Source organism: Balaenoptera ricei, chromosome 12 (genome assembly GCF_028023285.1).
Source record: "Balaenoptera ricei isolate mBalRic1 chromosome 12, mBalRic1.hap2, whole genome shotgun sequence".
NCBI lineage: Eukaryota > Metazoa > Chordata > Mammalia > Artiodactyla > Balaenopteridae > Balaenoptera > Balaenoptera ricei.
The window spans coordinates 51,654,785-51,669,333 of record NC_082650.1 but is presented as its reverse complement, the minus strand read 5'-3'; the positions used below and the strand labels follow the sequence as shown (position 1 = coordinate 51,669,333).

The following is a 14,549-nucleotide window of genomic DNA, read 5'->3' as shown; positions in this document are numbered from 1 at the left end:
AGGGCTTGGGTGGGAGGAGGTGTGGCGTTTCACCATGGAGTTTTGTCACTTGGTACATGACTCTTCTCTGGTCCATTTGCTTCATCCAGGACATGAGGTGGGGCAGGGAGGAGGAAGGAGGCTCCATCAAAGTTCTAAGTAGGTGCCATGGCGTTGAAAGCATTTAAACCCACACTCTCCACCAGCTGTAATTAGGAAGAGGTGGGACAGTCCTCTATCCTGGGATGGGGTGGGGAAGACGCCATCACACACATCACACACGCCACACTGGGCATGGCAGGCAGAGGCAGAAGGTGGGAGGACCCTTGGGTGGGTGAAAAGTTTTCACACAATGAGTGAAAAAGTTTTCACACAATGAGTCTTCTGATCTTTAGGGAGCTTTGAACTTCTGCAGTTGGGATGGGGTCTTGGAGGATCCTTTTTGCCTAAGGTTGTGTCATGGTTTAGATTTTGGGCTTTAGGACATACCTGGGTTCCAATCTGAACTCCTTGACTTGCTGGTAAGACCCTGAGCAAGTTCTATAACCTCTCTGTGCCCCCATTTCTCACAGCTAAAATCCCAATTGAGGATTACATTCAGGCTATGCATATTAAGTGCTTAGCACAGTTCCTAGCAAAAAGTAATCCTTTACTATTGGTGGTGAATAATAGTGATCACCAACAGCAGTCAGAGGTGCCGAGGAGGGCAGATAGATCAGAAGAATCAAGCAGCATTTTCAAGGACGAGGGATCAGAGTTACCTTCTATCTAGATTGTGAAGGGCCCCTCTAAGACCTTCTCCCAGTTCAGTTCTGTAGGAAAGGCCAAGTAAGGTTGAGGATGAGGGTTGTGTAATTTTCTGGCACCATCTTACTGTGGTGTCTTAAGAGCCGAGACACAGTGGAGTCATGTGGTAAAGTGGTGACGGGTTGGGGGGCTTGCAGGGGAGGACTGCCCATAGGTAGAGGTTTGTGGTATCAGTTTACAGGGAGGTTTTTTTGTTTATTTCTCTCCTTTTACCACCTTACCAGCGTATTGTACTTTGATGGCATTGCGAAGTCAAAGGATGATAATGTTATAAGCAAATATTCTATCTTTTCAGAAGGGATTAGGAGGAGGTAGAATATTTGCTTCATAGTAAAACTTCTCTTTCAGCGGTATTATTCTATGATCTTAAAAAACACCTATTTTTTTTTCTAGCAGGAGACGTTAAGTAAGTGAGGTAACTGCTCTTTTTGTGCTTTTCTCAGGCTTCCTTATGAATAAAGTAGCACTTGTCTTTAAGCACCTTTGAACGGAATTTGTCAATAGATAATAAACCAGTGAAGAGAGATCTTTTCATCTATAAATCCCTGTGGCCTTGATGGTGAACCCGTGATAAATGGGTTAGAAATACAGACCAGGAGATAAATTTGGATACATTTGCCTGGTTATATAAATTCTGCACTTCGGGCCCTAAAATTGGAAAAGCCCACCTGAAGCTTTGGGGGCCTTCTTACTACATCCAGGTCATCCTTGAAGATGTTTAAAACAATCTTTAATGTGATCAATTTTTAAATATTATATTGGTTTAAACCTCATGTTGGCCCTTTCTAGGAGAAGATTGTTTCCTCTGGTTTAGTCAGATGACAAGTGGCTTCAGAACTGTCTTCTAGGTATAGAATGGAGAAGAGGAGGAAGTGGTAGGGACAGAAAGTTCAAGTGGGAAACAGGAGTGGGAACCGTTGTAACACAAAGCATGAGAAAGGTATGAAGAGGAGGGGACAGAGAAGAGGGGAGGAGAGGAGAGCAGGTTGGAAGGGAAAGGGAGAAAGAGGGCATAATGGTGAAAATAGGGAATACTGACAACCCTGAGAGGATGGCCAGAGATGAGGTTGAGACGAAAGGGGTAGAGGTAGATAAATGCGGGGGGCGGAGGAGAATGCGTTAGACTTGAGGGAGATGGAGCCTGAGGGATGCCTTTGTGGCTGTGAGAGTTTCAAGAGAATTTGAACATTTTGGGGGGCGGCCGGGGTGACATTCAGAACCTGGTTGAACTAGGAAGTGGTGGGGCCTTTGTGTCTGATGGTATCACCTGCGCTGTGCTTTGGAGTGGGGAGGAAACAGTAGAAGGCAGCTCTGCCTATCCTTTTATGTTAATTTTCTTGTGATCTTGTGACTCAGGCCTATCTTGTTGGGTCAGCTAGCTCTACATTTCCACCTCCTAAGTTAGATCAGTTTGTGCATAGGTCTTGCCACTTCTCTCTCTAACTCTTGCTGACTTGTTTCACTTTAAAAAGAAGAAAAAGCTTTATTAGACTTTCTCAAACTCTGCTAATCTTCCTTCTTTCTCTCCTGTTACTATCAAGGAACTATTCCTCATATTCCTTCTCAGGGAGGCATTACAAAAGGACTACATTTGTTAATTAATTTATTAGAATGCATAAAATAATCATGAGCTTTAGGATCTTTTATTGCTTTTCACTGGATAGAGGTTTTTGTGTGTGTGTATGTGTTTTAAAAGTATGTATAAGTGCCTAAGCCCATTTATTTTATACATTTTCATAGTCTTTCTAAAATATATTAAATTTACAGCTTTCTTAAACTAAATCTGTGGAACTTAGAAAATATTGATGTCCATGATGATAAACTAAGTCTTCTGGTTTTGAGAGGACAGAAGACTGAGGTAGTTCGGACTGTAACTATATTTACTCACATTCCTTTTGAGTGTGTTATCTGCTGAGCACCTGGGGATATGTTGGTGAGTCTGTAAATTCTGAATGATGATGCAGACCAGTAAGGATGGAAACTATCGGTTTTACATGTTAGGCTGTCTCCAGATAAATGGGGTATTTCTCTTTTTAGGGACCTGACTTACACATGTGGTCATTTCCACCTCTTGTCTGCAAACATCTAGCCTAGCTGACTTTCACATACCTGTACTCCCACTTTCTCCTTCCCTGAAGTCTTAGGGGTGGGGATCTATGAACAGTATGCCAGTTTAAGCTACTTCACTGATAGGCATGAAAATGCGGTCAGAGAGGTTTGAAAATAGTTGCTTCATTTATGCATAAAATTTTAAATTACTGCCTTTGAGCCTCCTTAATTTAAAAAATCATGAAAAAGTTCAAACATGTTAAAAATATGGAATATATATTCAAGTTATCAAGATTTTGCCTCATTTGCTTAATCTACCCTTTTTCTTTTTTCCTTTCTTGAGAATTTTAAAGCAGCTCCTAGGCCAGTTATTTCACGTCTACATACTTCAGGGTGCCTCTTGGAAAGACATAGACATTCTTACACAGCCACAGTGCCATTATCACAGTTATATTTATTGTATTCTTTGGTATCATCTAATGCCCAGTTTATAAAAAAAAATTTTGTGTGTGTTAAAAAAAAAAAAAAAAAACGTTTTTTTGGTTTTTTTTCCTTTCTTTCTTTCTTTCTTTTTTTTTTACAGTTATTTTGTTAGACTCAGAATTCAAACAAGGTCCGCACATGGCATTTGGATGTTATGTCTCGTAATCAAGACAGCCTCCACCTCCCCGCCCCCTTTCTTTTTTCAGGCCGTTGACTTGTTGCAGAAACTGGGTCAGTTGTCCTGCACAATGTCCCACATTCTGGATATATCAGTTTTCTTGTGGTGTCATTATCTTGTTCCTCTATCGCCTGAATTTCCTGAAATTGGAAATTAGCTCTTGCTCTAGAGTCTGGATTCAGGTTCAACCTTCTTAGTAGTGCTGTGTCCTTCATGTTGCTTCACACCAGGGAAAGCCTCCTTAATTTAATTAAAGATAAATTTTTACTAGTGAGCCCTGAGTTTGGTTTAGACACAGTACTAGGCACTCTGGGGACTGCAGAGATGCCTCACATTTTTTCTGGACGCAGACCCTGACCAGCAGCATGACACAGGATAAGTAAAGTGTAGCCAGGGACCAGGAAGTCAAGAGTTAGACAGACGGTGAAACCTTGTATCAAGAGAAGCCTTAGAAGCCTTTGAAATTTTAGCACTCTGAAACAGTTAATACAGAAACGTAATACTTTCTCCCATACAATAGCACCTACACACTTTTCTACTGCTAGTTTTATTCCCTGTAAGTCTTTCTGAAGTAACTTTTATCTCTCCCTAACCCACTGTGTATTGCATTATTCAAGGTACTGTAACTTTGATGTAGATGCCTTTTAGTGCATCTGGGACGGGCATCCCTATAACTTTCCGTATCTGGTCCGTGAGACACACAAAAGGCAAGTGAAGTTCACAGTAAAAGAGAAAGCTGGTGCCATGTTTGAACTGGAGATCCACCAGTGTCAACTGCTTCTGTTTCTCCACCTTGTCCTGCCCGACCCATGTAAGTTTAGAGCACAGAAGCAGTACAGCGTAAAAAACTTCCAGCTTTCTAGTGAACACCCTCGTATTTCTTTTTCTTCTTTCCCTTTTTTTGGAGGGATAGTATGGAGAGGCTTACACTTTATCAAGAATGAAGCTGGAGGGGACTTCCCTGGCGGTCCAGTGGTTGAGACTTAACCTTCCAACGCAGTGGGTGCGGGTTTGATCCCTGGTCGGGGAGCTAAGATCCCATATGCCTCGTGGCCAAAAAACCAAAACATAAAACAGAAGCAATATTGTAACAAATTCAATAAAGACTTTAAAAAATGGTCCACATCAAAAAAAAAAAAAACCTTAAAAAAAAAAGAATGAAGCTAGAGCTTTGAAACTGTTTATGTGGCCTTTATAGAACTGTTCTTTTAAATCCTATGAAAAAGTATCTGTTACCATATTATGATCTTCTTACCTGTCTCTACCCAATCCCCACCTCCTGTAAATTTTTCTTTCCCATGAGAAAGTAAAATTTCAACTGGAAGATGTCCTCTCAACTGAGGCTTCGTAAGTCAAGAACTTAAGCAAAAGAGCAAATTTCTCTATATATTCAAATTAAAAGCTCTCAAGGAGTATCTTGTTCACTGCTGTATTTCAGCATTTAACATAGTGGTCAATAAATGCTCATTGAATAAATAAAATGAGACATTGGGGCAGCAGTGTTTACTCTTGTTTAGAAATTGCAAGTAAACAATATGACCACAGTGAAAAATCCTTGTCCATTTTGGATAAGGGACTTTGGCTTGGACACTAGGGGGTGGATAGGGAGGAGTGAGTGAGTGTGTGTGTGTGTGTGTGTGTGTGTGTGTGTTTTGCATTGGCAAATAGAAGGATTTATCTTATCTGCTAACTGATTTTTTTAAAAAGATTGTATGTTTATAAACAACGCAGCATTTTATTTATATATATATGTAAATAAGTATATATAAAAGCAGAAGCAATATTGTAACAAATTTTATGTTCCTAAAAAGCTGCTGAGTGAAACTCTGGATTTTGTTCTTAAAAGAAAAATGGCATTTCTCCCTTACAAACCAATTTCTGTTATGAATGACCAAAAATTGTTAGGGACCAAGCTTGATGCATTTACTGCATGAAGGTCAAGTACTTAGATCATTATAATTGTGCCCCCTTTTGTGCCTGCAATACAGTGAGCTCTTTGATATGGCGATGCCCCATTCTCAAGATAAAGAAGGTCACGTGTTTTCAGGCATTAAGAGCATGATCTACTCTTTTTTCAGTTCCCTGTTATAAGTGGCTGTTGAGGGTAAAGTTGAAGGGGGAAGCTGGCCTCATGAATGGCTTTTGTCTACCTTTGTACTATTTTTTAGTTTTCTTTCACAGAAGTCAATTTGATTGCAACCTCTTAAAAGAAAAAGTTGAGTGTCATGGAGGTGAGAACCAGCTGCCCAGAGGAGTCCACAGATAGCCTTCAGTCTGGCTCAGTTACTCCAATTTTTATCACATACTTGCTAGTGGAGTTTTGATTGCCTCCAAATGTTCAAGCATGTGGCTTCTTTATATTGCACTGGGAACTGGTCCTTCTGCTAAGGAGGCCATGGGGGTTGTTACGTGGGCCCTGGAGCCAGTCCACCTCGGTTCAATACATGGCTCCACTTGTTAGCTATTTGGCCATGGGGAGATTATTTAACTCCTCTGCTCACAGTTTTCTCATCTGTAAAATGGGTTTAGTGCAACCTCAGGCATGAAAAAAATGCCTGGCACAAAGAAAGCACTTGGTAAATGCTAACAGCTATTGTTACATGTGTATGTGTAAATTTATTTAGAGATGCAGTTCAGACATGGAGCATGAGAAGGAGGGTGAGGATGGGGTTTCTCTCTAGGTGACAAGAGGATACTATCTTGAGCAGTTCAAGTATTCAGAGATAAGACTGAGCTGGGGTCGAAGGCAGTAGCAATGGAAAGGTTCAGGGATGACCTCCTCCCAACCTCACAGCCAATGGGAAGGGAGAAGCTTATGCTTTGACTGCTGGGCATTCTTTTTTGCCCTGTCAGATGCATTTGCTAATGATTTAAGCTATACAGTTGTCCCTCAGAATCCATGGGGGATAGGTTCCAGGACCCCTGCAGATTCCAAAATCCACAGTTCCCAAAATCCGTGGATGCTCAAGTTCCTCATATAAAGTGGCGTGCTATTTGCATATAACCGTGGCACATCCTCCTGTAAACTTTAAATCATCTCTAGATTACTTATAATACCTAATACAATGTAAATGCTATATAAATAGTTGTAAATACAATGTAAACCTTGTATAAATAGATGCTGGTGTGCAGCAAATACAAGTTTTGCTTTTTGGAACTTTCTGGAATTTTTTACTCCAAATATTTTTGATCCAAGGTTAGTTGAATCTGTAGATGCAGAACGCACAGGTAGGGAGGGTTGACTATAATTCCTAGAGTGGTTGAAACCAGGTTCTGTATTTAGATTTTTTTCCCCTTCTGCTTTGGCTTCTCTTTAGAACAAAAGCCAGCTCCAATAGAAACTAGACCGTTAAATGTTTTGCATGTATGGGATTTGTTTCAGAGTAATTGGGGGTGGCAGAAGGGGAATTGAGTGGGTAGGGGATAGATATTTTATTTATATATATATAGTATAATAAGATTGCTCATGAGGCTGGAAGATGCGTAGGTAGGGGTTTATCATAACATTCTTTCTACTTTTGCATATGTTTGAAACTTTCCATAAGAGTTTTTTTAAAAATTGAGCAAAAAATGCAAGTTGCATAACAATACAGACAGTGAGATACCATTTATATGAAGTTTTAAAATATGCAAAGAATATTATTTAATATTTATACATATATACTTATATAGTAAAAATTTAAACTTTTATAAAAAATAATAAATACTAACTTTAGGATAGTGGTTAGCTCCAAGGAGTGTGGAAGAGAAGTGAAATGAGCAGGGGATACATGGTGTTTCACCTGTATCTGTAATGTTTTATTTATTTTTTAAAAAAAGTTATTTGAAGCAAGTATGGCAAAATATTAAGATTTATTAAAGTTGAGCAGTGGGTACATGAGGTTTGTTATATTCTGTGTAGCTTTTTTTTCCTGTTGAAAATATATCACAATAAAAAGAATAATAATGCTATGATTCTATGTCAAGAAGTGTTCTTAGACATGTCAGGAACCAAGCTTCGGGGCTGAGCGGCTCTTTCCTTTCTATTAGAGACACACGGCCTGACACAGCATTTCACGTTGTGGCGGACATGGCCCCTCATATGGCTGCACAGGGAAGAAGACCTCATGAGTCAGGAGAGACGGAGGTAGGGGATCAGAGTGAAAGGCGGTTAGCTATGGCACTGTTTTCTGGAACATGCTGACTTGTTGCCTTCATCAGAAAGTTTGGGCCAAGTCACGGGGGATGAGTTAGTTACAATGACTTGAGTGTTTAGAAGCAACAAAGGAAAGGGAGATTTTTTTAAAAAGCATATCTTTTGTGTATAATTTAATAAGTGGTTCCCTTGATAAGACTTCTCAGTAAAACAGAAAGCTGGTTCTAGTACTGATTGGTTGTCTGAGTGGTAATCTTGTCAGCCTTTCCACACAAGGCAGGATTAAGCTGTGTCACTCCCTTGGCCTGGCAGGCAAGCCCTCAGTTTGGAGAGTGAGAAGATCGATTGTTCTGAGGCCTGGGTTCATGGCCTACTTCCAAAATGTGACCTGCACCTCCATGCCTCCCCACCTGCTTCTGGGAAGGAAGGCTCGGAGATGGGAGTGATCCCTGTGCCAGGTCTCATTCTGTGTGTGACTTAATGTATTTGTAGATGTTGGGGGTAGTGAGTGTGCAGTGTACACACGTAAAATGTTAACTTGGTCTCGAGGGGAATACAGATGTAAGATGTTCATTGCTGTGGTATTTTTGTTCACTAAACCTGTGAATAGGAGAGCACTTGTTTCCTGTGCTCAAGAGAGGAAAGGATAAACCCAACATGCCATACAGGTTAAACTTTCTGCTAATAGAGCAAACGCTGTGTTGAGCCTGCGTGGAGGTGGGGAAGGGGTGCGTAGTCAGGGGACCAAGCATCTCAGAGACCCTGCTTTGAGCCCCGTGGGCTGGTATCCTGGAGTCTGAGGAAGGGGGTGACTAGAAGACCAGAGCAGCCCTTCACCACACATCTTGGGGAATAGCCTCCTCTAAATAGAGATGGAGGTCTCTAGTGTGTGTTCTGGAAGTTTGTGAGGATGAACATTGATGTGAAGGGACCTCCCTTTGGTGTATTCCTGGTGAGAAAGCGCAGGAAGCAAAGACCACCGGACTAGCAGCCCCCGATGAGATCTGTGTTCCCAGAGAGGACTCACTTCGTGTGCTGTACCCGTGCAGGCTTATTTGCATTCCCTGGAAGGATTTGAGAGGTTACGAGACCCAGGTGACATGGGCAGCTCTGCAACTTCCTCCCAGTCAGACCCATCGACCTGCCTCTGTTTAAATCCCAGCTGTTCCGAACGAACAGCCCTGTGAATGGATCTGAAGATCTGATGAGCAGGAATGGATGGGGGAGAGGGGTAGACTTCTGCAGAGTGAGGGGGTTCCTTAGTGCTGGGCAGGGTTCTGCTACACTGCCTTTGTCCTTTATTTTAGTTTCCAACTTTGTTGTCCTTTAATAAAGTTTTCCTCAAAGCTGGCAAAAAATAAAATAAAATAAAATAAATTGCAGTATTAAAAGAACATACATATAATTGAGAGGTTATTTTGTGTTACCTATTTTTGTCTTCTGTAACTGTTTGGCCAGTAGTTTAGCACCACTTGGGAAAAAAATATATTTAAGTTTGATGAGTCCATGTGAGCATGCGAATCAGTAGCTTCTTGAGGTGCTGCTGGGTCCAGTGGCAACACCTAGAACACAGTTAGAAAGCCAGAAGCCGCCTAGAACGAGGCAGAGGGCTTTGTCTTAGAGCCCTGCTCCTCTTGTACCTTGTTATGGATTTTAAAGTGTCTGAATCCAGCTGTTGGTTCTCTTCCAGAATAGTGGGGGCCATAGCAGAATGGCGTAATTCACCTCTGAGTGTTTTCAGGGATGTATAAAAGTGGTATTAGATGAGTTAAGCCTGTATGGGTTTACTATACATATCAGACTCTTGATAAAGTTGGAAATAGTTCATTTTCCTGGAGGTGCGGTTCTCTAAGGCTGCCTTTCCACCAAGACTTTCCTAGCACCGCTCTTTCTCTTTCCCGCTGAGTTTTTCTGCCCACGTGAAAGTCGGCCGTGTGTCCTGTCCTCTAGTCCTGGTCTTTTCCGCCTCCTCTTCAGTAACTTTTTGGTCGTCCCCTCCTTAGCTAATATTATCTCTGTTAAAAAATACTTTTTCCTCACTTCAGTTGAATGATTATAATGTCCAAGTTTTCTGACATATTTCCAAAGGTAGGCAACTTATCAAAAACATTCTGAAATTCTCATGTGTTCATAAAAATTTAATTTGTTAAGCAAATATATGTCCAATGCCAAGTCAGTAAAACAGGACAGAAAATTATGTTTTCAAATTTGTAAAACAAATATACTTAGAAGAAAACAATGACAATGAAATATGTCGAACGGTCAGCAATGGTTATAAGTTAGCGTAGTTGGACTATGAGTAACCGACTTCCCCTGTTTTCTGCACGTTCAGGAGTCTCGTTATTTGTGTGCTTATATTTACCACCCCACCACACCCCAGTCCATCTGGCATTTTCCCATGTGTGGGACGGCGGAGTGTAAGAGCAGTCTTTTTCAAATGCAGTCCCAGGAGACCCCAGGGCTCCTCAGAGGGGCTACAGGCCCGGAGAGAAGGTCGGGGTTGTGGGTAGGGCCTCCGGGTCTTCTAGCCCCTTCGATTTGCTCTGTGAATCAAGGTTTGCCTAAGGTTTCATTTGGGGAAAGGATTCTACTACTGAACATAAGGTTTGAAAACCACTGCCGTAGAGTGGCAGAGCAAACCCTGGCATCAGAGCCAGGAACCCTGGGTGTGGGCCCTGGCCAGCTCTAACCAGCAGCGGGTGGCCCTGTGTGTCCCTTCAGTTCTCTTCACTCTGGTGTTCCCATCTCTGAGTTGAGGCGTTAGGGTGAGGTAGTGTCTGGAAGTCCCTTGCGGCTCTGACATCTCGGGACATTCCACGCAGGTGATGTAACAAAGGAAAAGGAAAAGAGAGCCGTGATTCCCAGCCTCCTCCTGCTGCCCACACCTGGAGGACCAGAGACCCCTTTAGCAAGCCCCACGTTTGGGCGTTTGGGTTTTAGCTTGTGATTTGTTTTCCAGTCGGAGCGTGTGGCTAAGACGAGGGGCAAGAGGAGCCAGCACAGTGATGTGCGTTGCTGTTTTTAGATCAGAGGTCTGGGCTCTTTAGAAAAAGTGGATGGCGATTACTCTCAGCTTAAAGTTATTCCAAATTGACAGTAGGAAAAAGGCTGGAAACATGCACCTTGTCCTGGCTGACTGGTCCGGGGTGTTCATTTTCAGAATTCCTTCCTGCTGCTGTGTCCATACTCTCTAGATGGTCTCAGATGGGTGTGAGGAAGCTGCACTCCCTCTGACATGTGGGCTATGACAGGAGACCTTTCACATTAATGGACCAAGAGGATAGGTCACCTCAGGATCTGTCCTTTCTTGCTGGAGAGGCCTGGAGCCCTGGCACCAGTTTGCTCCTCTCACCTGAAGATAGGGCGTCCTCCTTCAGACCACCTCTCACAGCCACCTCAGGTGAGGCCCAGACCCTGCTTCCTTTCACATGCAAAGCATAATCTCTTCACCAGGAGCCCTCTGGGGAAGGAAGAAGGAACTCCATTGGTGGCTACGCTACTTATGCATTAGCTTTTTGACTTTTGGAAAAGCTTTCTTCTCCGTGTACGTAAAGTATATGGTGTTGAGAATAAAATCTAAAGTTCAGCTTGTTGGTCAGAAGTGCATTGGACTGAAATGTGAGAAAGCCAGATGAGGCTGCCTTGTTTCTTACTGTACTGTGCTCAGAAAGCATTCCCTGGGACAGAAAACCCTGCTTAAGCGTGGGTGCAGCGACCCCCGGTGACAGCAATGACAGGGGCCCTTCAGAAAGGAGCAAGTGAACCTGGACCCTGTTTCACGCAGGTTTGGGTTTGCTCCCAGGTTAATTAACACTCCCTCCTATCCCTATCCCCTCCCCCCAAAAATCCAGCTACTGCAATTACCTAGGCACCGTTTTAAAAAATTTAATTTGAATAAATTAAGTATGGACTAACTCTCCCCGAAAAGTACAATGAATTTTAAGAGGACAAAACTTGGATCATCAATACATTGTGGTCTCCGTCCTATAGCATAGAATTTTACTGTAGATTTTACTTTCTAAATATTGCTCGAACACCACACAGCATTCATCAAACCATTGTCAGTCACTCTGAGGTACAGGAAGAGTAGAAAACTCACTTCTTGGCTCTCGGAGTTTACAATCTACTCGAAGAGGCAGCAGCAAACAGAAAACCATAGTTCAAAACTGCAAAGCACTGAGTATAAGATAGTTGTACTTTTAAATGTGGAGTATCTGTCCTTGCAGGCCCACAGCAGTGATCTGAATGGGGTAGAGCCAGCCTTGCTGCAGGCAGTGAATTTGAAGGAAGGATGGGTGTGAGGAGGAGGCGAGGTAGTGCTTCTGGAGAGATTTGTGGAAGGAAGCAAGCAGATTGCTTTCATTGGAGGAGGAAGGTAGAGATGAGGTTGTGTGTTAATAAAAAAAGGTTGAGGGTTTGAAACCATGTGCACAATGGCTGAAAAGCTTAGCTGCACCACAGTAGACATTATGGTCATCTTTGGCAGGAGAATTTTTCAGGTGCCGTAATTTGGGCAGCAATACATACAGGCTGAACTGAAATGGAGATACCCCTTGCCCCCCAAGTTGGCCATGTGCTTCCCCATGTAGGCCTCTTATGTTAGATCACCAAGTGCTTTAACAGCAATACACTGTACTTTTATGAACCTTCAGCACATATTAAGTAAATTCACAAAGATATGCTTCATCAGTAACAAAAAATGACAGAATTTCATGTGGATGTAGTTCCGTTTATCCTGATGTTTAATTTTTTTCTATCATTTTCAGCTGTGTGAACTTCTTAGCATCCACTGTGTAGCCTGTTTAAGATATTTAATCAATTTGAGTTTTTTGATCCTTCACAATTTCATATGTACAATTAGTAGATATGAAATTAGTTATTAATCATACAGCTCATGAATGCCTTCCAGACTTCCTTCCTACTTACTGCCTTGAATGATTTTACTCTTATGTGTTTGGTTTTTCTACAGAGTTGATGGATCCCATTCATTCATAAAAGTTCATCCAACAAATATCTATTTGGCCCTACTATGTGCTGAGCACTGTTCTAGGTATTGAGCTCCCAGTTGTTACTGATTAGAAACAAAACTCATTATTTCAGTGTGATAGGATTGTTTTAGCTAATGTTGGTTTCCTTATGATGCCTTTGAATTTAAGCTATTGATTTATTTTGAAATATTTCATCAATAGCAAAAAATAAACAGTCTTACTAATGCTATTAAAACATTCCTGAAAATGCTTTCGAAAGCAATCAATTTTGGTAAATTCGCCACATTGAATGTTGGTGGGTTGGTCTGCTTCTCCCACCTAAGGCCCTAAAGAACCAGAACCTCCACGAATCCACTAAGCAGTTTGGACACAACTGGGTTAGCTGATCTCTGAAGTCCCTTCCCATTCTAAAATTCCATCTTAACTTCTTTGTGCCATTTTTCTCCTGTATTTAATAGGCTAGGAATAACATTTAACTTACCAAGTAGACAGAGTTGTGATGACTACTTGATATAGACGTAAGGTGTCATTCCCCCTAATCCATTTTCGGGTCTTTTCCTCCCTATAGTGGCTTGATTGCCCCCATAGCGGCAGGATGGGACCTGAGGACTGGGGAGTGCAGAAGCAGCCATGGAAACACGAGGATGTGGGGTGGAGGACATGCTCAGGTGTGCTGTGTGCGGTGGATCTAGAGCTGTCCCCAAAAAGACAGAATAAGTAGTACCCTACAACCAAAATCCCTCATGTGCTTTGCTTGTAAAGGATAAACTTTTCATTATACCTTGAATACAGATGCCATTCCTTGTATTAAGACCCGTCTAGGGCTTCCCTGGTGACGCAGTGGATAAGAATCCGCCTGCCAATGCAGGGGACACGGGTTCGAGCCCTGGTCCGGGAAGATCCCACATGCCGCGGAGCAACTAAGCCCGTGCGCCACAACTACTGAGCCTGCACTCTAGAGACCGGGAGCCACAACTACTGAGCCCGCGCGCCTAGAGCCCGTGCTCCACAACAAGAGAAGCCACCACAATGAGAAGCCCACACACTGCAACAAAGAGTAGCCCCCGCTCGCCTCAACTAGAGAAAGCCTGCGCGCAGCAACGAAGACCCACTGCAGCCAAAAATAAAGACCTGTCTATACAAGTGGGCCAACTGGAAGAGCATCCTGCATGCTTATGTTCTGCCTTCTGCATGGAATTTGGGAAGAAGCATGCAAGAGTATATGAAACTTGAAATAAAAAGCCTTAATAATTCAGACCTTGAGAGCAGTACCCAACTCAATAACGAATAATACAGGTCATTGAAGTTTTAAGAAATACGTTTAAGAGGGCTTATTGACAAGAGGCCCTGCTTATTATAAATATAACATCAATTTGGGGAAAACGTCAGGATAGCGTGCAGGATGTTCACATTCATATAAACAAAAACTATAGAAAATAATGGCAAAATCTACAAAGGTTGTGTCTGGAGGGCCGATTATGAGATTTTTTTCTCTGCTTCACACTTTTCTGATCTTCTTAGTTTTTTAGAATAAGCATATATGACTTTGGTAATCAAAGAAAAGTTGAAGACAAAACTAAAAGGCTCAACAGCTTTTACCCAATTCAAGGCTAGCAATTAACAAAGATTTTGGAAAATTAGAATAATTTGCATATGGCAGGAGTTGCACTCTAAGTTACTTTAGTCCTTTCGCTGAGACTAGAATTTTAACTCTTAACTTGCCTTGTTTTGGACAGTTGCTGCAAGAGTCACAGGTAGGATTGTCTGATCCTGTCTGAGTAGCAGGAAGTCCATTTACTGGTCCCACGGCTCATTGATCTCCAACTAATGCAACTTCAGTCTTCGTTATTGTTGCAGGCTGTTTTTAGTCCTTTGCATACAGGTGGATGGAGCTCATTTGTAAGACTCCAGAACATAATGCATGTTTCAC

The 14,549-nt window shown here is 42.1% G+C and overlaps 1 protein-coding gene across 3 annotated transcripts in view; it reads left to right on the top strand.

Annotated features, from left to right (window-relative positions):
- Window positions 1-14,549, top strand: part of FOXO3 (forkhead box O3) — a 119,923-nt gene that overhangs the window by 64,966 nt on the left and 40,408 nt on the right. The window lies entirely within an intron of this gene.